The following is a 27,951-nucleotide window of genomic DNA, read 5'->3' as shown; positions in this document are numbered from 1 at the left end:
AGTCGAACAGCAATTCTTATAGGCAAAAATCATCATCACTGACGTCTAATTTCTATAAAAAATCATCATGTAATATAATTGGTTAGGAAAGGTAACTTAAGTATAGGTGTGATATCTATATATGATAATAGGGCATGCAGATTGGATAACTCTTATCGGGTGGGCGTCTACGCCCATCCCTCTATACTACGCGTGATAGATGTCACTACAACTACGACGTCCTATTGGTTACAATATCTATAGGATTCCAGATAACTTGGTCCATTGTGATTGGGCCAGTTACACCCCTAGACATAAATTTCCACTTTCAAATAGCAGCATGCAGAATGGACACCCCTGTGCCTGGTGTCACAAGTTTCACCCTGCCTCCCTTCCATCAATCAGTGTTTTAGGGCGACGTGTCAATTAGTTGGCTAAGGATGGCCTCAAAACTGTAGTCTCTTATCGGGAAAAGTTATGGCATCCTCGGGTCCTGGATGACATCAGGCGATGGTACTTCTTCACGCCTGGCTGGTCACGTGTTAGTTCACCATGAATCTGCTTCAGTTTCCAGCTTTTAGTACATTTAATTCTGTGTCAGCCTAGCCACCTGCATGGGCCCCCCTTATCTTGACCTTCATGAGACAGGCTGGTATGCTCTGAAGTTGGAGTCTTGTGAGCTGATGCTCTCCTCCCCTTCTCTGGTTGACCTCGATTTCCTAGGCATGAGCCGCTCTTTGTTGAGTTTTGATTCCGCTCCTTCTCATGCCTTTGGCTGGGTTTTCGAAACTTGGCCTGTCAGACCTCTGACCACCTGGGTACATTTCTGCCTTTACAAAATGGAGTCGCACTTGTATAATGTGCCTTATTGAGGTAGATATATAGGTTGGCGTTTGCCGCTCTATCTTCTACTAAGCATTGCAAGCAGTATCGATTTCTTAGCATCTTGCGTTTCAAGCCTATTTACACATGTTTAACAGGACGGTTGCTTCCATCTTGTCTCGTAGCACTGTTTCCTCACGTTCTAGCATTGTCTCCTCTCTGTGTCTATTCCATTCATTTTCGTAGTTACACTGGCGTGCTATCTTCGATAGCTGCTTTTATTCATTCACGGGTCTGTTCAGCCCTTGTGTCATTTCCACTGGCCTTCCATTAAGGCTTTTGGGGTCTCTTCGTGGACCGTGTGTAGGTACTCCTCATTTCGTATCAGTGGCTGGTATGGCTGTCTAATAGGGTACCGTGCTGCCCAGGGTTGTCTGGTTATGGGTGCTTCAACCGGTATGGATCTTCTGATGTATACTGGGCAGAGTCCCATTGCAGCTCTTTGTAGGTTCATTTGCTCTTCATACGTCACATACCTTGGCGAGTACGCTCCTGGTACCTCGAAATAAGAGGAAGGGGTACAGGCCATGTCTGGGACCTCCTCTACACCCCAATATACAACGGTATTCTGAATAATGTTACAGAAATCTGTAAAAAAAAAGAAGTAACTGCGAAAAAGGTTCTGACAGAGTATGGTCTCCTCATTGAAAACCTCCTCCCATATGTAACTAGTAAGGCCCAGGAGGACAAGATAAACACAGTACATGAAGTTGGTTGGTACGACAAAGTATGCCGACAAGCTAAACGCCAGATAATGGCTACTTTATCAGAGGGAAACAGAGTTGATAGGGCACCACTACGATCCCAGATACATCAGTACAAAAAGATAATCACACAGAAAAAGGCGGCTTTTGGTACCTCGAGATGGAACCTGCTTAGTAAGGCCCATGAAGAGGGTGACTCAGGACCCTTTTGGAAGTTGATCTTGGGGGATGATGTTAATGGGGAAACATCTTATCAATGTTTTATTCCGGCAGGAGTTTGGGAACGCCACTTTTCTAATCTTTATTGCAACCCTGATGGTGATTTTAACAACAGAAGTGCCTTGGCCACTATCAATACTGCAGGGCCTCTATTGAATAGTGTATTCGACATTAGCCTTGTAGATGTCTTAAAAGCCATATCAGCTCAACATTGTGGGAAGGCCTCTGGTCCAGACTATATACATCAGACTTGCATAAAGATGAGGTTGCCATCTGGGGCCGTGTACTGTGTACTCTGTTTAATGCAGTTATCAAACTAAACACAGTACCTCAGACTTGGCGGCAAGCAGTTATTGTACAATCTACAAGAAGAAGGGCAGGTACTCACAAGAAAATGACAGACCGATCTCGCTCCTAGATACAGCAGGGAAGATTTTTCCAAAGGTAATTTTGTCCCATCTCCGAACATGGGCTGATGAGAATCGCATAATTAGCGACCTTCGGGGTCGGTTACAGAAGCACAAAATAACTGTGGACCAAAGGATTAGATTATTTTTACTGATTGAGAAGTACACAGTGCACAGGTACATTCATTTAGATGTAATTTTCGTAGACCTGATGTGGCATGTCCTTCAAAAAAGAAAAGCCTGTGACCATCTGATTGCTCTGATCCTGGAGCTGTATAGAAATAATAAGGCGATAGTCAGATATGGTATGGCTGGCAAGACCACAGCCCCCTTTCTTGTCCATAAGGGTGTAAGACAGGGCTGTGTCCTTGCACCATTATTGTTTTGCATATATATGGAAGAAATTATACCCCCACTGTGAGAGGAAAGCATGGAGTGCCCAAAGGTGGGTTACGAGAGATATCCCTCTCTCCTTTGTGAAGACGATGCAGTCTTGCTATCCATCATCCTACGAGGGCTGAAAACCTTCCTGGCAAACCTTTTGAAAGAATGTGCTAACCTAGATTTAAGTTTAAACATTGGCAAACCGAAAGTCTTGGTGTTTAAGTCAACATTCTCTAAGCAATGCAGAATAAATATTGAAGTGTAAGGCCACTCTTTAGAACACGTCAATTTTATAACTACTTGGCCACCAGTTTCAACAAAAATGGGCAATGGACCGTCCAGCTAGAGAAGTGTTGCTTCACACTGGGGAAATATGCTGGAACAACACTATCCTTTTTTACAGACGTGGGAGAGGGGCAATTCTTCCGGCAGCTGAGCTGTATGGCAAACAGGCTATTCTGGCTGCCCTCTATAGCTCAGAACTATGGGGTAATTCAAGCACACTGGGCCTCATTATGACCCGGCGGTAAGGGATTACCGGTACCGGTAAGGGCTCCGATACCGGTAATCCCTTACCGCCCTACTACGAGTTCCCTTTGCGGGTCCTCCCTTAACGCCTGGTTTTACCAGGCGTTAAGGACAGGACTCGCAAAGGGACCTTAGAGCTAATAACGGTACCGCAATTTGCGGTACCTTTATTAGTGCCTTCCCCATTCCAATTGAGCCCTTTCGGGGCTCAAATGGGAATGGTGAAGGGCCCTGGTGAATGGGGAATTACTGCCCCCGCCAACCTTGGAATGGGGCGGTAATACCTCCATTCACCAGGGCAGAGTCAGTGAGGTGTTGGAGGCAGCCATGGCGCTAAGAGCGCCATGGTTACCTCCAACCTCGTAATGATCCCCACTTAGTCTTGCTAGGTTGGAAAACACAAATATGAAACAACTCTTGCTGCTCCCCAGTTCGACCCCTAATGCCCTCACACATTTGGAACTCGATATACATCCAATCAGTGATCTGGAATCTCTTTCCCCAACACTTTATTGGGTAATACTTTGGATTTCCATAGATCTGGGGAATTATTTAGGTGGCTTGAACCTTCTTCTGGGTCTTGAGGGTGGCAAAACTATTCCTTGGATGTGAAAATAGGCCCGTATGATCTTAGCAAAGCCAGATTGTGGGAAGAGCCACAAAATATAGACAAGGTTGCCTATAGAAGTATTACGAATGCTGTCATTGTCTTATCAAGAAAAGAAAATGATTGATAATGTAAGGAGACTTCACTATGGCCCGGGGTATCTTTGCTCTAAACCTGAATTTGGCTCAGAATGTTATCTCAACTATATTGCCCACCTCCCCCACATGTGATATCACTTTTTAGAAGACTGCAGTTTGGGACTCTACAGATTGCCACTCTGACCAACTGCTGGACTGGGTGTGGTTCAAAGGTTTGTCCTGTATGTGGCCACGAAAATGAGACAGAGTCCCACTTTCTGTTCTTATGTGTGGCCACAAAATCACTGAGGGTGAGATACGTATGCCCCTAGTCATCGAAGCTGGTGTTCGCTCAACCATTGAGGAATTGGAACTATGTACAGGCACTGTAAATCCATTTATATAAAATTATGGTGCAAAATATGTTCATAGAGCTTGGCTTTTAAGGTGAAAAAGGGTTGGGCCTAGTGATTGAGGAAACGTGACTCTGAAATGAGCTTCATATGAAGCAGGGCCATTATCTTTTCAAGTGATAATTTGACAAAGCTATAACTCCTCGATATTATCAAGAGCCAGTGGGGATGCGATTACAATCTCCTCACTGGACTCTAAAAAATACCTGTTTGATTTCCTCTTTCTACTTTACTGGGCACTGTGCACTATAATTATATGTACTCTTTTAGTTGTAAAACATTTTGACTGATTGTTACTTCATTCGATGTCTTAATGTATGTTTTTATCTCTGACTTTTATGGTATTTTTGCCGAATAAAGTTTTGATTGAATGATTGAAAACACATATTCCCTTAAACGGGCCATGCTCATTCCTTGCTGCTGTGGGGGAAAAACAGTGCCTGGTGCGAATCGAAAGCAATACAAACGTGGCTCTTCCAACACTAATTGAAGCATCTGATAACTACCTGGCTAGCACAACACCTCGACTAGTCAGCAAACTATCAAACCCTGATACCCACATCTCATTCTTAGCTGCAAACTACTAACTTCAACTTCTCTTCCACATAAGTCATCACACAAGGCTCTTCAAAATGAGCCAGAAACCTTATAAATTCACCTAACCACCTAATGCAGTCAGATCATATCATACTTTACATATATCAGCAAACTATTGCTCAACAACACAACCGATATTATCACAGGACCTGGCGCCTGCCTTCTTATGAAGGATGAGAAAACTGATGCAAACATCTTCATTCTTCCTCATTTCTATTGATATTCCACAGACTACGCTCAATTTTACCTCTGAGCTGGAGTTTGCTATTTGTCCACAAAGCCAATTTTACATTAATGCTAGGTCCCTTTTTTGCTTTTAGTGTGAATACATTATTCTATTTATTTTGCACCCTCATGCCACTGTCTGCGTTTAATGTATGATATACCTATTTTGAATTTTCACAGAGAATTTGATCATTTGATGGTCATACTTCTATTCGGATTTGTTATGCCAGTCAATAGGTTTAGACAGCAGTTCTCCATTTCATTCAGGATCCTGATGCTTGGGAATTCCCCATTCCCCATTGGGGAAATTTCGCGCTCTTACCGCAGGCGGATTTCCCGTCGGCGGTAAGAGCGCCTAATTTCGGCAGCTTTGCCCCCAGCTAAGAGCTGGGGGGAAATCAGCCTAAGCCGTGATTTGGCGGACCCTTAAATGTGGCGGTAATAGCGCTACCGCCGCATTTAAGGGTTGCCGCCAAACTCGTGATGAGGCCCAATGTTTGTTGGGTTGACAGGGCCTTCACACCATTCCTTTGGTTCAATTCTTGAACCAATATGCAGTTGGTCCTTGCCTCATAGGAACATAAAATGGGATAGTTTTATGTGTACGCCACTTTTCTGACCTAGTAAGCCAATACATTTTTACGTCTATAAAATGAGAACTCCAACTCTCATCATGAGGATTGTATTTTTCTCATATACAAGACCTTAATTCTTTCTTCGGTTCAAGTTGTTGCTCCATATGCATTTTGGTTTTGATGCACATACTGTTGTGTTATAAATCCATCTTTTCTAGTTACCCTCCTATCTCCAGACACAGATATTTTTGTATGAACGTCTAATTTACTGGGTTTGGGGTGTAGTTCTTGGCATTGCTTAATATGTACCTCTGTACACACCCTCTGAGTAAGGCTGTTCCATTTGCTATGATGACAATTGGCTGCATCCAATTTAGGTATTACGCTTACTACTATGATCACAGCACCTACTCCATCTGTGCAACATTATGAGTACAACAGTTGAGTTACATAAAACTATGTTCCTTACGGGCCAATGGCAAACTGTTCCTGGCTCCCGTGATAATAGGAGTGGGAATCATCACTTTTTCTCTCTCCTCTTTGACATGGAAAAGGGAACTCTTGAGTTAGGTGAATATGGGAAGTTTCATGGTTGATTCTCTTGCTACTGGACGGGGAACAGGATGGCAATCTTAATTGGCCAACACTCCTTTAATTGCAATGCAAATTCAACCAGGGGCCTGGAGTCTTCCAACTCTGTCCAGACTTTCATGACATTGAGACAGAACAAAATCACATCCTCCTCAATGATCCTACTCACAAAAAGGCCATGAGGTTATGGGCATCAGGGGTAGTGGTCCTGCATGTTCCCCATATCAGCTGTTCATCTGTGAGCCCTTCATTTACCTTTCACATAAGCAATTATTCCCTCTCTGACGAATGGCCTGGCAGACCATAGTTTATGTATCTGGGACATCAAGGGATGGCTGTTACCTGAAAAACATCAGCCAACACGTTAATGGGGGAGGCCAAGCACTTCTCAGGACCATCACATATCCATGCTTCAATAATTTCCCATAGCCACAAAACAAAAGAAATGGATGTGCCAGGTCTTTGGTCTAGCAGTGTTTCTCTGATAATCAGTAACACAAAATCTATCCTACAAAAATGTATTTGTTATTAGGGTTCTCAGATGATAAAAAATAGACACTTTATTACAATTTACAAAACTGATTTAAAATCAAAGACATTACACCACATAAAAACACACGTATGTGTATGACACACGTATCCTGTGCCAACCAAGAACACTATGATTCTTGAACATTAAACTCCAGTCATGTAATAATACAATAATCTGTGTTTGCCACTGCCCTACATGTTTATGTACCTCTGTTGTCGCCAGATACTGGACATTCGTCAGTGGGTGAAATATTCTCATTCACTTAATGTGCCACATCTAGCTTCTGTAAAAATGTAAAAATAAAAACAGAGAAACAATGATTTATGGGGTAATTCATAGAATTTAGCGCACAAGTGGCGCACGCGGCTGGCGCACAGTGTGTGCGTGCGAATCTCTGAGCCAGCCGCGTGCGGTAAAATCCATTTCTGCGCACAGCGTATTCATGGATTTTAGCTACCAAAAACAGCTGTGGGGCACAGTGGCGCAGCGCAGGGAAAAGCCATCAAAATCCCCAATCCAGCGCAAAGGGCTGCGATAACCCTGTACCAGTATACATGGCCGCCACACAGCACACGGCAATCAGGGAACGTGTATTACTGGGGTTCGTGGGAAGTTTCACACGCGATAGGTCCTGTGCCAGTGGAGAACGTGTATTACTGCGGTTCGCGGGAAGTTTCACACGCGAAAGGGCCTGTGCGAGTGGAGTACGTGTATTACAGGGGTTCGCGGGAAGTTTCACACGCGATTGGCCCTGTGCGAGTGGGGTACGTGTATTACTGGGGTTTGTGGGAAGTTTCACATGCGATTGGCCCTGTGCGAGTGGGGTACTGTATTACTGGGGTTCGCGGGAAGTTTCACACGCGATTGGCCCTGTGCGAGTGGGGTATGTGTATTACTGGTGTTCGCGGGAATTTTCAAACGTGATTGGCCCTGTGCGAGTGGGGTATGTGTATTACTGGGGTTCGCGGGAAGTTTCACACGCGGTTTCGCTGTCAGAGTGGGTACGTGTATCTAGTGGGGTGCACAGGGAGTCCCACACGTGAATTGGTGTGTGGGTCCTCCCAGGTGTGCCCTCCACCCCATCCACGGCCCCTGCAGGCAACCCACAACACAGGGGACTACCCTGCACCCTTGGGCATGCCCCCCAGCCAGCACACATGTCACCTTTCACTAGTGATCACCAACTCATGTCCCCTGGCACCCCCACCCCCCAGTAGTGACAGGCACCTGCCAGCAGGCCCCCACTCATGTCCCCCTGCACCCTCACACCCCAGCAGTGAGGGGCACCTGCCAGCAGGCCCCACTCATGTCCCCCTGCACCCCCACCCCCCAGCAGTGAGGGACACCTGCCAGCAGTCCCCCACTCATGTCCCACCCATGTTGTCATGCCTGCGCCATGGGCACATACATTTACTATCAATATGGACCGTATTTCCCATTTGCGATACTTTGGTGCTTTTCTATTTTTCCCAACAAACTACACTTACCACAATGCACTTGGCTATAAACATCTTTTCCTGGCCATTCCTATTCGCCATCTTCGGAACTACAATCCCCAGAAGCCCTAGGGATCTCCTCTGCTTCCACCAGCTCAGTAACAGAGAGGGAGGTGGCCAATTGTCTGCAGGTGTACTTAGCCAGGTGCGACCAATTAGCCTGCCTCTGTGCTGGCTGGGCGCTATAAAAGCTGCTGCCTGCAGGAGCTCAGTCTCTTGCATTAGGAGTCTTTCCGGCACCTTGCTGCTTTGAGCTATGGATCTTGTATGCAGTTCCTCCTTACTCCAGCCTCCGCCGTTGCCCTGCCGGGCTCTCTACCTTGCAGCTGATCTCGCTCTGCTGCCTTCCAGCCTCCGCCCTTGCCTTGCCGGGCTCTCTACATTGCAGCTGATCACGCTCTGCTGCTTTCCAGCCTCAGCCATTGTCCTCTGGGCTCCCTGCTCTGCAGCCTGCCTCCCTCCGGCTGCCTTCAGCCCTTGTCCACTGGGCTTCCAGCCTAGCAGCCCTCTACAGTCCTCTGCAGCCTTCTACAGTCAGCGGCCCTGCTCCTCTGGGCTTACTCCTTGCTGCCCGGCTCCTCTGACTTCTTGCCGCGCAGCCTGCTTCACTCCGCTGTCAACAGCCCTTGTCCTCGGGGCTTCCTACCTCACAGCCGATCACGCTCCGCTGCTTGCTACCTACAGCCTTTGTCCGCTGGGCTTCCAGCCTAGCAGCCCTCTACAGTCCTCTGCAGCCTTCTACAGTCAGCGGCCCTGCTCCTCTGGGCTTACTCCTAGCTGCCGGTCCTTCTGGCTCCTTGCCGCGCAGCTCGCTTCTCTCCGCTGCCAACAACCCTTGTCCTCGGGGCTTCCTACCTTGCAGCCGATCACGCTCCGCTGCTTGCTACCTACAGCCTTTGTCCGCTGGGTTCTCAGCCTAGCAGCCCTCTACAGTCCTCTGCAGCCTTCCACTGTCATCAGCCCTGCCCCCCAGGGCTCACTCCTTGCTGCCCGGCCCTTCTGGGCTCCTTGCCGAGCAGCCTGCTTTACTCCGCTGCCCTAAGCCCTTTCCCTCTGGGCTCTCTCCCTTACAGCCCTGCTCCTGTGGGCTTACTCATTGCTTTCCTGCTACTCTGAGCTCTCAACCTTGTTACTTATTGTCTTCTGCTATCCAATCATGTTAACTGACATTCCCTTCATTTCCTTCTGCTAGTTTGCTATCAACTTCCTTTTCCTGGATTCGTCTGTGAGTATCTTCTCTTGTGCTGTTTGTAGACCCTTTTGTACAGAGTTTGTCTGTTGGTTCCCATCAGTCAACCTCTGCCCCTTCCCTTGTCTCGTTTCTACGTTACAGACACCTATAGCTGTTGTTCCAAGCCATGAGCAAACAGTGTGGGCCTCTGTTATAGCAAACTGTGCAGAAGGCTAGAATTTTTCCTAAGGTTCGTGGAATACTCTTTTCCTATATCTGCATACACCCCTAGACGGAATCCTTTCTGTTGTTCCTTATTCCTTGCTACTCTTGACTACTCTTCGTTCTCATTACTTTCAGCTGTGTGTGTACTATTCTGTCCACCTTACTTCGGCACAACCACCCGAAGCCCTTCCTGGGTGTTCCTGTGCCTCCCTTTTCAGGGTGTCATCCCGTGACACATGTCCCCCTGCACTCCCACCCCCCAGCAGTGTGGGGCACCTGCCAGCAGGCCACCACTCATGTCCCACTCATGTCCCCCTGCACCACCACCCCCAGCAGTGAGGGGCACCTGCCAGCAGGCCCCCACTCATGTCCCCCTGCACCCCCACCCCCCAGCAGTGACAGGCACCTGCCAGCAGGCCCCCACTCATATCCCCCTGCATCCCCACCCCCCAGCAGTGAGGGGGACCTGCCAGCAGGCCCCCATTCATGTCCCCCTGCACCCCCACCCCCCAGCAGTGAGGGGCAACTGCCAGCAGGGCCCCACTCATGTCCCACTCATGTCCCCCTGCACCCCCACCCCCCAGCAGTGAGGGGCACCTGCCAGCAGGCCCCCACTCATGTCCCCCTACACCCTCACCCCTTAGCAGTGAGGGGCACCTGCCAGCAGGCCCCCAATCATGTCCCACTCATGTCCCCCTGCACCCCCACCATCCAGCAGTGACAGGCACCTGCCAGAAGGCCCCACTCATGTCCCCCTGCACCCCCACACCCCAGCAGTGAGGGGCACCTGCCAGCAGGCCCCACTCATGTCCCCCCTACACAAAATAAAGAAGCACAATCATGGGCCTTTCTACACCAAAAAACCACATCACGCCACCCCATTCTTGAGACGCAAAGATTTCCCAATCCACCCCACACTGACATGCCTATCTCAAGACACAAACCAAAAGTCAACTATGTACATCAACACATGTCCGTCACACAGATGCACTGGTTGGCATTGATTGTGTAAACACACATTTTCAAATGCATCAATCCAATGAGCGAATCCCACACATGGAAATAAAATATGAATATGTATTATGTACAAAAATAAATAAATGAAATGAAATCATACAAAAATAGCAAACATGAAATGAAAAGCATGTGCAAAAGATGAGTGAATGAAAATTATAACCAATCCCAAAAAATTTGAAAGAAAAACAGTCCAAACTCTCCCTCCACCAACACAAATCCAAAGGAAAGGTAAAAAAAAAAATCCATTGCTTCATGTTTATAATGAAAAAAAAAATGAAATTATTCCATGGTCCATCTATTTACAATACTTTGTCCCAAAATAAAATCCATTACTCCATGTCCATAATGAAAAAAAAATATTCTAATTAATCCTAATTAATCCATGATCAAACTATTCACAATCCATTGTCCAAAAGAAAAATCCATGAATCCAAGTGCAAAATCCAAAAAATAAATAAATAAATCCATTGTCCAACTATGTCAAGGGTCCATGAGCCCAACCAAACAAATGAAACCTACCTAAGAAACTACATAAAAATAAAACTATATAGAAATGTGTGTGTCATTGTCCATTGACCACAAATAAAAGGAAAAGGAAACCTAACTCTAAAAACTATTTACAATGGCAGCGGGCTATTCCGACGGCTCACTTCCCGATTTCCCGGGCCAGGGCATCATCGAACTCCTGCTCGATGTCCCGGAGGCGGTCCTCTTCCATGGCCCTGAGGGTTCGCACGGACGATGACATGTGGACCTCCAGGTCCCTGCGAATCGCCTCGAGGCACTCAGCCCGCCTCAGAGCCCTACGCATGGAGATCTCCGCCCTGACCATTGTGAGCCGTGCCTCTTCTGCCCGCTGCCGCTCTGCATCTATAGCATGGCCTAACCGCTGCCACACGGAAGACACTTCCAGTCCTGGGTGCTCTTGCCCTATGGCCGATGCGTGCCGCTCCGATGTTGAAGGCCCCGAGCCATCATGGCTCCCACCTTGTTGCTGCTGCTGCACCTCTGCCTGTGCCCTGGCTCTTGCTGCCTGCACATCCTCCTCCGGCTGGGGTGCAGTTGTTGAGGTGGCCACCCCTGCTGGACGTCCGACTCCCAACTGTGGCAGGGATGTGTCCTCCACCAGCCTGGCCCCAGGGTCAGAGGCAGCTCCACAGGGTACCAAATACACAGGTGATACATGGGTGGGAGGATGGCATGGAGGATGACTGGCGCATAGAGGGTTCAGGTGAGAAGGGGGTCGGAACAAGGTCCAGCAAACAGAGGAATCCGGCCCTGGTGACCTGTCCCAGTAGGTCAACGCGGTCAATGAGCCATTCGAGATGACGTGCAGTATCCTCATGAAAAGACTGCAGGTCACCTCGCATGGCCAGTTGACGCAACGCCACCCCACCCAGGACAGGCTCAACCCGGTCCCAGATAGCCATGTCCGCAAGGAGAGGAAGGCCAGTTTTTGTAAGCGGATCCCCTCCCTGAAAACGGGTCTGGACGTAGGCATCCCCGCTGGTGCAGGATGATGCAGTCACAGGATTGGGGACAGGATTACAAACAGGCACCTCCGCGGTGGCCTGTGCTGCCTCCTGTCCCTGCCCCTGCACTGCACCACTAGCACCAGTGGAATCCCCACCTCCAGACCCCGTGTCTGTCCCTTGCACGGCCTCCTACTCCACCAAACCCCCCACCAACCTGGATGGCTCTGTGCCATCTACCTCTGTCGGACCCTGTGGGGTCTCAGCTGCCGCTTCTGCTGCAGAGGAGTCCAACTCCAACCTCTGCCTCTTGGACCTACCCTCGGCAGCTGCGGCCTGGGATGCGGCACCGGACTCCTCACTCCCTGACGAGATGACAACCTGGGAGGGGAGCCGGGCCTTGCGTCTCCTGCTGGCGGTGCGATCCCTGCCGCTGTGCTCCACAGCACCCTCTCCGCCCTCTTCATCAGTTGACGCTGCAGACAGGGAGAGATAGAACACAGGCACCAGGGCACACTACAATGGACTGATACACACATGACAGTTGCACATGAGTGGCAGTGTCAAACTTCAGACATGGTATCACAATCCCCAACACACATGTCATTTCAACTCACACACATGAGCAATTCCACAGCCATATCACAACAGCCAGCACCATCCATACACATACAACAGCATGAGCATCCAAAGGTGAGCCAGACATCACATGAAACACAGAGAGTGCAGTAGACATGCACACACGCCACCACACTTACATGCATGTCTACATCTCCTCCAACTTTTGCAGTGATGAGATCGCCATACATGTCAGATCTGCCATTCAGCCTTCTACATATCAGTGTCACATGAATCCTTGTTGCATCACAGTTGCACACTTGTCAAATACACACACATGCACATGTACACAGTGAAGATACATGCATTAGGAACCACCATTCATGCCACAACCATGCCAATGTACATACACAGAAATTCAAACATGTGTGCTCCCACACCTGCATTTGTCCAGCATGCTTACCAACACATACACCATCAATATATTTCACACCTGAGAGGATACACATGTGGTAGCCTCACGCCTATGTTCATACACATCCCTACATGGCCCTACAAAAACACATGTGCAACCTGCACACTACTGGCACACCACGACACGCACAGCGTCCAATCACCCTGCATGTACACTTGCCGCTCGACTCCAGACGGGTCTGCCTCTCAAGGATCTGGACGTAGAGCGCTGGGCATATGCGTTCCAGGACCCTCATTTGGTGGTCCGACAGCTGGCCCTGGCGCCCCTCGGCATCCGCTGCCTTCGCGAGGCGCCGGGCCTTGTTGAGGGTCCTGGACCTGAAGCCCTCCCAGCACTTCTTGACATGATGTAAGTCGCGGACTGCCACCACCTCCGCGTTGATGGCAGTCACGATTTCCATCCAGATCCTGGTCCATCCTTCATTGTCGGCGCGCAAACTTCCAAAGAGAGCATCATACTTCCCCAGGACTTGCTCCACCAGGACACCAACTTCCCTGGCACTGAAGTTGGTGGCCCTCTGCCTCTCTGGCTGGGGGTTGCCAGTGCTGCCAGATGGTGTTGTGCTGGACATGGCAACCCCAGAGGCAGGAGTGGGTGGGCAACTGGGTCCTGGGGCTGGGCTGTGGAGAGATGGAATCCCAGTCGGGAGTCTTCGGTTCCAGCAGGGGTGGTCACAGCAACTGCAACCCTGGCTGACGTGCAGGACGCAAATGGCAGGGCACATGGGCAGCAGGCTGTCAGGCAGCAGCAGATTGCAGGTGGGAGCGTGCTCGGGGCTCTGTGGGGCAGTAATTCGGCCTTCTGGGCAGGAGCGTGGTCTTCCGTGTGTTTTCGCATGGCCAGCTTGATACGGAGTGATTTGGCATGTGAAAAAATTGCACGTCAGCGTGTAATTAGAGGAAAGGCCCTTAGCGCGTAAGCACGTCAGCACACGTACGCGTAATCTGAGGAAAGAGCCTACGCACGTAATTGACGTGACACGTGCAGGCATTTCCCTCAGCCCGGGTTAAAGGTGAGCGGGCCCAGTAGTTCGCTGTACTTGCCTTTCGTGGAGACCGACGTGTGTAGCTGCTTCATGTTGTTTCGCTTGCCATCACATTTTCACAGCGATCGAGGACGTATCTCTTCTTTTGCCGGGGGTATTGGCTACGCGTGTTTTTCATTATCATGCTAGTCAGACAGTGAGTCGTGCACGCTATTTTTCCCACTGCGGGTGCCCCTTTGTATCGCACCCGTTTTCACGGTCATAGTAGCCTGCGTGTCCCACGAGTACGCGTTTTTTGTGTTACTGGGTGCCACCGCGTACTGCGGGAGGTTGATTCCACGCACGTAGGCTGCAGGGTTGCTTGCAATGTTTTACTGCAGTTTTGGGTGCCTGAGTGTAGCGTGACCCGTAACTACATCACCGGGGTCACATACAGCCTTGCAGGTGCAAGGGGCTGTTAACATCTTGCATCCCACCCCCTTCACCCCAATTGCCCAGGTCAATTGTGGTGTACACCTCCCATTGGCACTACTCCATCTGTGCCGGCACTACTCCATCTGTGCCATGGTTAGGAGGCCACCAAAGGTGAGGGGCGCCTCAGCTGGACGTACTCCTCATGACGGGCCTGGTCAGCGATGTGGCCGGGGTGACCAGGGAATCGGTGGACTCCAGGGTGTCCAGATTGGCCGCGGAGGGGGAAGAGGCACCGGTGTCCCAGTTGAGCACGATGTTGTGCTATGTGTCGGTGCAGTCATGCCACCACCCCCTTTGGTTGGTTCCAGCAGATGCAGCTTCTGCATCTGTTACTGGCGCCCGTGTGACAAGGCAGTCCGTTTCATCGACTGCCACGGGCCCAAGGATAGTGGTAGCTGCAGGTGCAGCTATGGACACCACCACCCAGGCTCAGGGTCTGCCATTGCAGGCTGCGTTGGCGATTGAAGAGCCCTTGGAAGATTTCCAACAGGCAAGCAGGGCTGCCCTTACCAAGACACGTGTCCCTGGTCATCTGCTGCCCCGAACAGCCTGGTGTTGGCAAGTGCAGGGGCAGATGCAGCCAACAACACCCCGGTTGTGAGTCTGCCAACCAAGACAGTTGCGGTCAATGACCCTGCCACAGCAGATGTTGATGCGCAGGGTCCATTAGAGGGCACCCAGCTGCCACTGACACAAGTCAGCCCTTTGGTCGTCCCTCCACCTGCCACTCCCTTTGCTCAATCCACCAATCCCACTGGCCATACTGATCAGGGCGGCATCAGCCAGTCAGGGTCTGCGCCACAATCCAAGAGGAGGAAGGTTGCACCTGCAGCACAGGCTGGGACCCCACACACAGCCACGACCTCCTGCACATCGAGAAAGAAGCCTTTCTGCAACCAGGAACTGGACTTCCTTGTGGGCTACGTGCGGAAACACAGCCGTGACATGCTAGTGGGTGCTAATTGTCAGACTACGGCTGCCCACCGTGATACCCACTGGAAGCAAGTTGCGGAACATGTGAGTGCATTCGGCCATGAGGTGCGCACGGCGCAAGAGTGCAACAAGCGTTGGAATGACCTCAAACGCAGTGCTAAGGCTAAGCGTGCCTCAAATTACAACTTGACTCTGGTGACCGGCGGTGGGCCTGCACCGGAGGAGGAAGACCTCACTCTGCATGAGTCACTCGTTGCGGAGTTCATACCATCTGAATTGGTCAAAGGAGTGGGAGAGATGCCGGACTTTGATGCCCAGTCCGGTGAGTGTTGATGCGTGTTTGTCGAGGACGTGTGTTTTACTTGTGTGATGTGTTGTGCATGACTGCCACTACATGTCACGTGTACATGGTTATGATGTGTGAGTAATGCAATGCTTCCCTGATGCATGTCTACTCTGCTGGATGGTGGACATGTGGATCAGACGGGGACTGTCCACATCACCACTTTTGCACCGTAGTTACATGCTGGTTACCAGTATGCCCCTCTGGTCCATGTTCCAGCTCACTGGCACTTCTGCATGTAGTGTGGGGTGAGCTTCCTCTCAGCCCAGGAACTATGCATAGCATGACTGACGTGCATGTGTCCTCTGCCTGCAAGGGGGTAGCCAATGTAGGCATGCTCCCTTGCCCCCCATCCCGCTGCTCTGCACCCCAATTCCATTTTAGCACTGGTCTGCTACAATATTGCCGTTGGTTACTTCCCTGGTCATGCCTCCTGTGTACATTCTAACATCCAGCGGCCAATCTGCCAGACATATCCATTGTGGTACATCCTTAGTACTTGATGCAGGGTGTCTCACTTGGACTGTGCAGAGGTCAGATGCCCTGCAGGGACATGAGTGCCCATTCATGATCCATGTGCATTCCACGCATGCCCATATGTGTCCATGACTGGATGATCACTGTTACACAAGTCCATGATGACCCAAATTGCATGGCATTTCATCTGCCTTCCCATGTCAACTGTGGCTCCGTACTGCGTTGCACACATGTTTAGGGTCTGACAATCTGTGAGGGTCACAGGCCTCAGCCTGTTTAATGGCCAATGACTCTGTCCAACTGGTGTAGTGTCTTCTTCACACGTGGGAGGACTCCAGAGGTTTCATCGTGTGTCCTGCTTACTGTCCCATCATCATTTGCAGTGTTGTCACTTGACTCACATGAAGCTGTTGATGCTAGGCAACACTGTCTGTCAATACACAGGTCTATGGTCTGCCTTTTGATACCATGCTAGGCGTCCCTGCTTTTGCACTTGGGTGGAGGGGTGCTTTGCTTGTAGATATGCTACCCATTGAATGCACATTGCATGTGATACCTGAAGTTGACCTTGCATGGCCTTCAAATTTTCTGACACACACCATGGAGTCCTTGTACATGTAGGTAGTGAGTAACATACATATTTGCTGCACTGCATAGACCCACTTCAATGCAGACTGCCACATTTCAACAGGTCTGATCACAGAAGCAATTCCAAGTTGACCCAGCATGCATGCCAGGTTCTGTTTTGTGTGTCACATGTCTGCCTGATGTGTTTGTTTCGGTGTGTGTGTGTGTTGTGTGCTTTTAACATGTGTAGTGACCTTTTTTCTCTCTATTTTTCAGATGATGACGCAATGGAGCCGGAGGATGGTGTTGTCATGCCAGGCACAGGGTTGTTATCACTACATCAACCCAGCACAAGTGGAGGTAGTGGGGTGGTAGGCCACGAAAACCCCCGGGTGCTACAGTCCATCTTGTCTCTGGCTGCCTATGAGTCCAGCCCTGAAGAACACTCTGACGACCATGCGAGTTGGATGAGCATCAGGTCCATATGTCAGGGGTGAGTGATTCTGATGTGGACGCTCCTCTGTCCGCGACACCTGCACTGAGGAGTCAGACAGTCTTGGAACCTCCGCCCGTGGTGGATCGGGACGCAGGGTCACCCTCCACACCAGTCACTGATGTGCCTGGGACATCACGTCGACGGGGGCATGTAGTCGTGCAGCCGAGGGTGGTGCCAACACAACGAGGACACACGGTCCTTGGGTCCTGCAGGGGTCAAGCCCAGCAAAGTGGTTGCCGCGCGCAACCACAGTATACTGAGTGGGAGCAAGAAATGACTGCCAATTCTGAATGGCAGAGGGCAGCAACGGAGAACATCGCTGAGAGCATGGAGCGTGTGGCCCAATCTGTGCTCCCCCCTGCTAGGCAGGTGCTTCTCCAGCAGCAGGCGGCACGGTCCACGGCCCACTAGCTCAGGCTGGGCATGGCGGCCTCAGACAGGGCACATCAGGCTGAAATGTCGTCTCTGCGTCAAGCAATTGCTGGTCACGCAGAGGCACACATGAAGACCCTGAGGGAGGAGCATGCTTCCCTCAGATCCACTCTGGGTGTCCTTCTGATGTCCCAGAGGGAGCGGGCAGAGGAGAGGTTTGCACAGCTTGCTACCTTGCAAGAGGAAGCACCTGTATCACGGGAGGTTCTGCATGCAGACCTACATGTCATCGCCACACAGAACCAGGCTCACCCGTCTGGCAGACCTGCAGCCAACGAGGGGCAAGCTGTGGCTAGGGGTGGTCATGCTCCTGTGCCACGTCCTCCTTTCCAGGAAGAGCCAGACTCGGACGACAATCTATCTTCCACATAGGACGGGCTGTGCACGCATTGAGCCCATGGAGGTTTTTTTTTTCCTCAACATCATCGCATGTGGGTGTTGAGCAGCACCCTGTACCTCTCCCCTCCTGTGTGCCCTCCCCCCCCAGGTAGTATGTGTCCATTTTTTCTTTTTCTTTTAGTTTAGTTAGTTAAGTTTCTATTTGATAGTTAGTTTAATTAGGTAATGTAAGTTTTTCATAGTTAGTGTAATTAGTTAATATAGTTTAAAATTGCTAGTCTATTGTGCTTTCATGTGAGGGTGTGGTGCTTTGTGGCTTTTGAAAGCATCCACTGTCTGTTCCAGCTGGGCCCTTCAAGCTTGTCTTGTGTATGTGTTTGCCTACTTGGGGTCCTTGACTCACATATGCCACTCCTGCTTCCCTTATCCATGGGCTTGCAAGGATGGTTCGGTGTAACAGCCTATTACACAAGGGCAATGGACTGTCACATCTGTGGCATGTCTGCTGCTGTGGAACTTGTGTTAACACCCCTAGTGGGGATGATTGGGGTGTTATTGACCACTGTTCTTCTTTTGCTATATTGGGTGTTTAATGATTCATGTGTACTTTCATTGCTATGCATTGTGTAGTATGTTTCGTATCTTTAATGAACATGTGCTTGTTGAAAATCATGCTGTAGATAGTGTGTTCCAAACTGTTGCTGTGAAAGACGGACTGATGGTGTGATTTCTGATGTACGTCTCTGACATGGTCCACTCATGTAATGCCTGAAGAGAAACACCCAGATGAATATTAAGCATTAATCATGTGTTTCATGGAGTTTCTGCAGGGGGATGAGCCTCAAGACCACCTTTGCCAGCAGACATGGGCCATTGGACGTCTGGAATCTGGACACTTTTGGTGGTGCCGACATGAGCATGTGTGCACGAGCAGAGGCACAGGGATTGCGATCATACATCCAATAAACTATGACGTGTTTCAAGGGACTCCAGGCAAGGTGAGCAGCACAGGGGGGTCACAACACAGCAAACCTTCCACCTGGCCAGTTGAACATGCATGCTTAGTAGCAGCACTGACGGTGAGCTTGGACAAATATTGGTGTTGAAGCGCACAATACAGCTCAGATGTGTTGGTGGACTGATGGCTAGTTGATGGGAAAGTTGTCTGGGGCACCTGCATGGGCAGTGGCACATACCCTCTGTTCCTCCATGGTCCATTGAGGCACTTGTATTAGCCATGTAGCGTTGCAAGACATGGAATGAAGCAGCTCACAGGGACAGACAGCAAGGGACAGACTCAGGTGCTGTGCATTTCATTTCCAAGTAATATTTGTTACATGCACTGGCTACTTTATTTTGGTCATGGTGGTAGAGGACTTCTTCTGAAGTCAGACCTTGCTATATGCGTCTGTCTGCTTACCCAGGGAACATTGCATGTTGTGTGAATCGTGACACATTGGTGTTCCATTTGCCACGCACCCACCGGTGCCTGACTTAATAATAAATAATAATAATTTGGCACTTATATAGCGCTACAAACCCTCAGGTATCTGAGCGCTGCTTATTATTACCCACCGTGTGTGGTGCTCATTTATCGACCTCGGAAGGATGAAAGGCTGAGTTTGGCCCCACCGGGATTCAAACCTGCGTTAGCAGGCTCTGCACGGATGTCAAATCGAGCACTCTACTCGCTGTGCCACTTGGGTAATGTTACGTATGGGTATGAAGCATCCACATAAGTAACATATTTTGTTACTTTGTGGCATATTTGGTGGTGTGTTTGTGTGTTTTGGGCACGCACAGATTATTAACTGTGGCTCTCTTTGCAGCATTGAACTGCTCCTGTTACCGGACCGGAGAGTGCGCAGGCAGGAGGCCAGCACTCACCCCAGAGTTAAGTTTCTCTTTGACTTCCATTTGAGTAATTTGCTGCTATGTGCATGTGAACAAGTTTAGTCTATTTGTGTATGTGTTAATGTGTGTACTACATTTCGGTGCATTCCCTACTTTCCCATGTCAATCCTACTCCCCTCTCCTGCCCCTCATTCCGGTTATCCAGTATGTCAATGCCTGTGCCGACAGCATATCCCTGACCCTCCTTCCCCACCAGGGTCTCAGAGGCCTGCGTGAGTTAGACCTTGCAGGCACCCAGACCACGGTGGGGGTGGTTGTTTTGTGCCACTCCTGGGCCTGTACACGTGAGCTGTGACAGTAGGCATCCGTTTGTGTTGCATCATTCTATGTTATGTACCATTCATTGTTCAGATCCTGTTGTGACATTGTTTTACTGTGCTACCTTGGTTGTTAACATCATTGTGGTAGTACTTAGCCTCTGTGGCGTACTGCTACTTGAAGTCATCTACTGGAGGCTGTTCTGGTTTATTTTACTGCCTGCAGGGTATTTGCTTGGCTTCTGTGTTGTCCTGCTTTGAGTTCTCTTGGATTTTGTGCTTTTGCAAATCTAGGTGGACTCTGAGGGTGCTGGCAACTTTTTTACACACAAGGTGGGAGATGGTGACAAAGGGGAAGGGTGATCCTGTGGCCAGGTGGAATTCAAGTATGTCGGATGAATAACCCAGATGCAGTTGTTCAGTGGGTTGTGGTGATTTGTGAGGGAGGGGGGTGTTTTGTTATTGATAGTTGCCTTGCCCTGCAGTGTGATGGACACCCTGAAATTGTAATTGTGATTTACTATGTACATCATGTATTCTGCTCATGAATGCCTGTTCATGTGTTGTGTTTAGCTTTCAGGTGTGAGGGGATAGTTGTGGTTTGACATGCTGGGGTATACACATGGTGAATGTTCACATGTGATGTGTAGAGGACAGTGATGGTCACTTGATTTCACATGCATATGTTGAGTGCATGTTCCTACTGAACCATACACTCACACTATGATCCACTAAATGTACAACCACCCTTACATGTCCACGTGTACACTCTGTTTGCCTTCTGGTGCACACTGTGTCCCTGCAGTGAATGTTCTATGACCATTTGTGGATCCTGTACATGCCTAATGTTGTTATTTTATGTAGTTTGCCATTTAGATGTGATGCTCAGGGTGTGCATCACACACAATGGCTGTTCACTGTGCTGTGCACTGAGCAGTGTGTTGCAGGAGGTGGACATGGCACATAGTAGCTGCAGTATTGATAATGCAATGCACATTGTGCATGTGGACAGGGATTCATTGTTATGTTTCAAATACGACTTTTGGAATGCATTTGGGTATGACTTATTTTGGGTGGGAGGTTGTTGGTCATTCATTTCATCTGATTCCATGTCAGGCATCATTGTCTGATGCCCATTTACATTTTTCACATGGCAATGTGTACCTTATTGGTACTGTGTTGGTGTATGGCTATTGCTTGCCATGTCATGTTGTGGTTTGGGAGGGTTTGAGTGACATACCAGTGATAGTCATGGCCTGTTTTGCAGGTCTGTGTGATGCACACCTTGCATGTGTGCCTTTTGGTCACAAAGGATTGCTTGTGTTTAAGTAGCTAGGGATGCACACTATGTGGCAATTCCATGGCAACAATCTCAGGGTGGTAAGGTCGTGACAGTTGACTGTCTCTTTGTCATCATCGATTGTCACCTGGTATGTGCCAGGCCTGTGTGCACTCCGCAGGGTTGGGAGTTTAGGTGAAAGATCTGGCCACAAGCTGGGACCGGGCTTCCTCGCCACGTGCGCTATCCCCTCCCATGGGCAGCGCCTGTGCCTGTGGTTGGGGATGTGGGGGCACCACCATGTCCACCGGTACGCCCTGCCGTGTTGCAACATTGTGCAGGACACATGCTGCCACAATGATCCTGCGCACTCGTGGGGGTGCATAGAGTAGCTGCCCGCCAGAGCGGTCAAGGGAGCGGAAGCGTGACTTGAGCACTCCGAATGTGCACTCCACTATGGCCCTGGTTGCAATATGGGACGCGTTGTATCTTACCTGGGGTGGTGTGGTGGGGTTCCGGATTGGCGTCATCATGTGGTTGCTCAGAGGGTAGGCACTGTCCCCTAGAGAGGTGATAATGGTTGTGATTATTGGGGTTTGTGTATTTGTGTGTGTGTGTGTGACATGCATGCATGTGCACGGGCATTTGTACTCACCTAGGAGCCATGTGTAGCCATGCTGCCCAGCTTCCAGGGTCCGGCTCTGGGCGGACATTCTGTATATGAAACTGTCATGGGTGGAGCCAGTGTAGTTTGCATAGACAGAGGTGATGATTCCCTTTGCATCGCATACCACCTGTACGTTAATGGAATGCCAGTGCTTGCGGTTTCAGTAGATGTGCTCAGTGGCCCTAGGTGGAGGTAGGGCCACATGGGTGCAATATATGGCACCGTGCACTTTGGGGAAGTGTGCCACCCTGTAAAAGTCCTGGACAATGGCCTGCCTTTCTGTGGGTGTTCTGGGCATGTATATGTGCCTGCGGACTGAGGGGCGCACTGTCATGATTGTCAATACCTGGTGTAGGCAGCGTGACTGCGTGGCCTGTGAGACCCCACCCACTATGGCAGTAGTCCGCTGAAAAGACCCAGTGGCCACAAAATGCAGGACATTGAGCACCTTCTCCAAGGGGCTCAATGCTTGGGAGCAGAGGGTGGGGGATGTTAGGTCATCTTCACACTCCCTGACCAGGTCTAGGATGATATGGGGTGGAAACCTATACCTGCCAAAGACCTGGTCGTCAGGCATCCAAAAAAGGCTTGTCTGTGGTGAAAAAATGCAGGCCCTGGCTATTCTCCTCCTCCTGCAGTGTCGCACGATCAGTACTGCGACAAATGGGGCATTCATTGTAGCTGTATATGCGTGTTTGTTGTTTGCGCACACTTTTTTGCTGTGCGCGGGGACGCTTCCGCCTGCCTTCGTGTGGCGGACGCGTTGACGCCTGTGTGCGTCTTTTGCTGTGCGCGGGTTTCCCGTATTTGAATCCATGAATACGGGTTGTTCGCGTCTGTGTGGGCGTTCCGTGTAGTGCCCAGCAGTACTTCCCCAGGTACGCCTTCTTTTTCACGCGCTGTTCCCCATCCGCGTATTACGCCCACTGTTCCACCCACTTTTGATGTGTGCGCTGCACTATGTGCGCTTTTGCTGTGCGCGAAGCGCACGTAGTTTGATGACGTGTGTTCCCGCGTGCGCCATGTACGGATTTGGCGCACAACCAGTGGGAAAGTAGTGCAGCGCCTTCCATGAATCGCACGCATGCGCGTGCACTTGCTTTCTCACGCTTGCGCCTCCTTGCGCCTGCTTGCGCTGGGATTTTCAGCGCACGTTTGTTCCATGAATCGGCCCCTTAGTCTCAACACTTAACTCTAAATCAAAATGGACATAAGAACTGCTCCAGAACCCCTCTATACAATATTTTTTTAAAGGCACCTTGTCAATGATCCATGGTAACACGATGTGAACATAATTCACTCAACTTCTTCACAATAAATATAAATGAAGATCCCTTCAAAAAAAAACAGACACTTGGCTATTCTGCAAACCAAAGCCATAACAGACTGCATATTTAATATAATGGCTCAGTGAGTTAGGGTTATTAGCGTCTCGAACATCTTAAATAAAAACATATTGAAAACCTTTACTTCCTAATTTCTTTAAGGGATCTCAAAACGGAAAATCACTTGGTCCCAATGCTCACCTCATTGCCAAATCTTCTGTCGCTTTGAAAGTTTCCCTGACCAGCATATTCAATCTACAAACCAGAAATGCTGCAAGTCAACTCCCAATGATACTATACTAACTGTGGCCAACAACATTTAAGGATGCAAATTTTACTGGAGTATCTATGCCTGTTAAGCTATCATGTGCCACATTGACATCTTTCACAAGGGCAGCATTCCCCAAGAAAACGCTATGGCCCAAAGATGGACACTCTTCATATAAATGCCTTGCACGGCTTGATGACATCATCACGCAGCTGCGCGATGCTACAATCCGCCCATGGCAAACTAAAGAGGATGGACACGCTATTCATTTAAATTGAAACCTAATCACGTCCATTTGCAATGCAAATGATATGATATGATATGCATTTATAACGTGCCTATACACAAGTATTTCAAAGCACGATGAGGCGAGGGGGAACAGAGGGAAGACAGAGACAACAATCTCACTAGGCCAGGTGACATTGAGATCGTGCTGTGGCTGTGTGAATGCAGCAACACAGGGAAATACCTGCATCACAACATGGTCCACTTCTCCCACATTTTCAAACAAGGTGCTCTCAATCGACCACAAAATATGCATGCACAGATCTACATACAGTTATGTGGGCAAAGTATATAATATGGTAATTGTCTCAGCAATGTATCTAAATTGTTCTTGCAAAAGGGCAACCAAATTATGTAAAGACAACCAAATAAGGTACATGAGTATCACAGTCAAACAATAACCCTGTAGAATAACAAGGGCTCATCCAATATAGGGCTTTAAAATGAGATCATAGTGAAACATTGCACCATTCTACATCCTCATTCAAACCAATGATGTGGCTTTTGTGTGGAATATGAAACTCTGTTCCAGATTCAGTCATTTCTGATTGATCTCATTCTGATAATTACCCGTTTCATTTTTTAGGATAACCCAATGTAAATCCTGGTAGGTGTGTGTTTGCTTCATAAAATGTTCAACAAGGGGAGACAGTTTTATCCTTATTTTTATACCGCTCTGATGTTCAATGAGCTTTGTCTTATACTTTCTATTGGACAAGTGATCAGGAATACAACATTTTCAGTATTACAATTGGAATGTTCCGTAATTCTCCACGTTTTCTCCAAATCAATATTCACAGTGAGTGTTTTGGATGGAAAGATACACAGGACACAACAACCCCATGGAAAATGCCCAACCACAGGTTCCAAACCCCATGAATTGGTTTGGCTATTGAAGGTAGGTCTTCTACTAGTTATGTCACTGATTACTGATAATCAGATTTCTAATATTCAAATTTATTTGACAAGGGACGGTTTTGCTAAAATAATGCTTCCAATTATTTTTAATTCTCTGTTTCATTTCATAAGACTGGTTTGTAAATTGACTTACAAACACCAGGGTGTCATCAGAGTTCCACATTATTTGTTTTATTTATTTTTTACATTTGTACAGCGCTCAGACATCCCTTGGGCATTGAAGCGCTGTTACTTGCGGGGAGCTTAGTTACATGGGAGGAAACATGTGAGAAATGCAATTTACAAGTTGTACATTAATACATTAGGTACAGAATAGTTTTGTAAATACATTTTGTAGTTGATCATGAGATGCCGATGGAAGTGGGGTGCATCAGGAGAAAAGCGCAGTTTTGATGTGTGGGATGTTTTTATCCATGCATCCGAGCCCTACCTCAAAACTGTGCAGTACTGACATGGAAAACATCATGATGGCCAGAGCTTCCCAGAAAATGCACAGGGAAGTGCATGAAGAATAGGCTGCCACTCATTTTTGCCGATGTTATGGGCACAGAAGGGCACTGCCTAAAACCACCATTGGACTACCCACACAGTAGCCTGAAACCATTGGGAATGGCAATGCTGATTGCCAAAAGCAACCTAGAATTGTGGGGAATTCATTTTCTTAAATCCCAAAAATGGGTGCATTACCAGTACTCACCACTATCAGAAAGCCGGCGTTTTAAAACAACACCAGACATTTGTGAATGAATAAATGAACCCAAAGCAGGCCTAAGAAAGACTTACTGAGAGGTGGATACAATGTAAAGTTATATTCTGAAGTGACTTGAAGGTTTATAACAAGACAGGCTGAGCTGTGGATTTCAGCAGTTTAAGTAAATTTGGACTGAAAGACACTAAAAACCTAAATGTTTAAAAGAAATGAGTGACCTACTTTTGAGTGTCACATAGGTTGCAATTGTTTAAATGTCATAGTTTTAAACTTAGAATCAGCATTCTAGCTGCATATGTAAAAATGGTTAGTTTTATTTGAATGCAGAAAACTGGGTAACTAAAAGTGACATTAGCTGGGGCCTGGCTTAAGGAACTGGATTCTGCTTGACAACTTCCCCCCAATTGGAGTGACACTGGATCCACAGCAGTTCCCAGGCCTAGCTGCCTTTTGCTGTTCCCACCAAAAGGGATATGACACTTCTCTGATTGAATTACCAAGGGACTGCTAGAGACTAAACATAGGACCCAGGCAGAGGGTTTATTGAAGTGGCCATAAATGGCTTCCTCTTGAACAATGGGATTTCCAGGGCCCAGGCAGATGGTTTATTGGGGGACCGTAAAACAGCTTCCTCTTGGCAGAAGCTGGGAGGGGCAGGGCCTCTGAGCCTGGCAGAAACTGGACAAACTGGTTTCTACACCATGTGACTTGGGAAACCACACCCCTGTAGCCAGAATATGGTTTAAGAAAAAGATGAATAACTCATAGTACGGACTTGTCATAATTATTTAAATGATACCATAATTCTTGTGATTTTTCTGCCCACATTTTAAGAGGTTTTTAGAACCGGTGGCATGATCTGGGGGCAAACTAGCAGTTAAGAGGGTATTACTTAAAATGTCTGCATGTGAAAAGTCTGATACTTCATCAATTAATGCCTGCATGCCTTGCACACATTTGGGTAAATTTGAGTAAGAATCTGATATTGGTAACTTGACCAAAAAGTGAAATATGTTGCCATTTCTGAATGCAAGCTCCCAGGAAGAGCAGATTTGGACAGGGTATACCTCCTGTGATATGTGATGGGTGCATGTAATTTTAAACAAATGTGTACCTGTGCAAATATGTCTTTTGGGTCAAAATATAGATTGTGTGCAATTTGACAGGGGTGGGTTCTCTGCACCATAAACAGACCTCAACATGATGACACTTCATTTCATTCCCCCAATCAAGGGGAAGAGGATGAAGTGGCCAATGACAAGTGGAGAGGGGTAGGGCCTAGGAAGCTAGCCTCTCCACCCATTTTCAAAACACATAAAAGCAGACAGACAGGACAGATAGGGACAGTCAATTCCATTTGCTGCAACGCGCTCTTCCGGACCACACAACATCCAGAAGATACTAGATTCCACACTTAGACTTTAAAACCCCAAAGAACTTGATTCAGAACTCAAAGCAAGGGCCTAAACCCACAAACTGAGAACTCTTCTCAGTGGGCCTCAGCATCCAGCAAACCTAACAGCGAGAGCAGCATCCAGGAGCCGTGCAGATCAGCGCTGGGTCCAGAGAAAGCTGTGCAGAAAGATCCAGAAGCAGTGCTGTACCCAGAGGCAGAGCAGAGCTGACCCAGACCGTTGTTCGCAGAACTAGAGAGCTGACCCAGACGCTGTGCGCAGAGACCGTCTGTGGCGAGTGAAGAAAACCTGACCAGATCCGTGGCGAGGCCCATTCTATTTTAAAATATATTGTGAGTACCTAGCAGAACTGTGCAGAACCAATCTCTTAGTTAAAATAATATAATTCAATCTATTTTAATCTAACCAGAACTGTCTCCTGTCACCTGTCATTTTGCAAAACTGTCACCTGTCATTTCTAGCTGCTAGCTGTCACTTGTCACTTTGAACTTTTAAAATTTCAAATCTGAAAAACGACCTTTACCATATCGCTCATATCTCCGTGACCGTTTGTCTTAGAGACTTGCAGTAACTTTCCTCTGAAAGCTGGGAATCTTGGCTTTTCAACGAATGTAGAACTGCATACCTATTCCCTATACTGTTGCCGCAATCGCGATAAACGCACTCGCGAATTTTACCGCAATTTGCAAATTTCTCCACGTGTGAAAACAGCTTCCTTGCTTTCCTTGCTAAAA

Source organism: Ambystoma mexicanum, chromosome 4q (assembly GCF_040938575.1).
Source record: "Ambystoma mexicanum isolate Mex_15411 chromosome 4q, UKY_AmexF1_1, whole genome shotgun sequence".
Lineage (NCBI taxonomy): Eukaryota > Metazoa > Chordata > Amphibia > Caudata > Ambystomatidae > Ambystoma > Ambystoma mexicanum.
Note: the sequence above shows the minus strand (reverse complement) of the source record.